A 335-nucleotide genomic window follows, 5' to 3' on the forward strand; every position below is an offset into this window, starting at 1 on the left:
CAGTCTTATAACACCAAGGTCTTGGGTTCAGATCCCTGTACTGGCCAGCCGCAAAAAATAAGTAAATAAAAATGTTCACCTGTTATCTTTTACTTCTTTTAACATAGCTACTAAGAAACTTAAAATTGCAATGTGCAGCTCACGTTATATTTCTACTGCACAGCATGGCCCCAGAACTCAGAAACCATACCCACAGAGTTCTCCCAATCTCCTGCGTGCGGAGGGTGGCAATAAATGCTCTTTTCTCCATTTATGTAGAGCCTAAAGGTGATGAACTAGGTGGGTTCTTTTGTTTATGTCCTCACTGTCTGAAGTAGGAAGGGCACGCTGGTTAT

The sequence above is a fragment of the Galeopterus variegatus genome, unplaced genomic scaffold (assembly GCF_000696425.1).
Source record: "Galeopterus variegatus unplaced genomic scaffold, G_variegatus-3.0.2 Scaffold25647, whole genome shotgun sequence".
Lineage (NCBI taxonomy): Eukaryota > Metazoa > Chordata > Mammalia > Dermoptera > Cynocephalidae > Galeopterus > Galeopterus variegatus.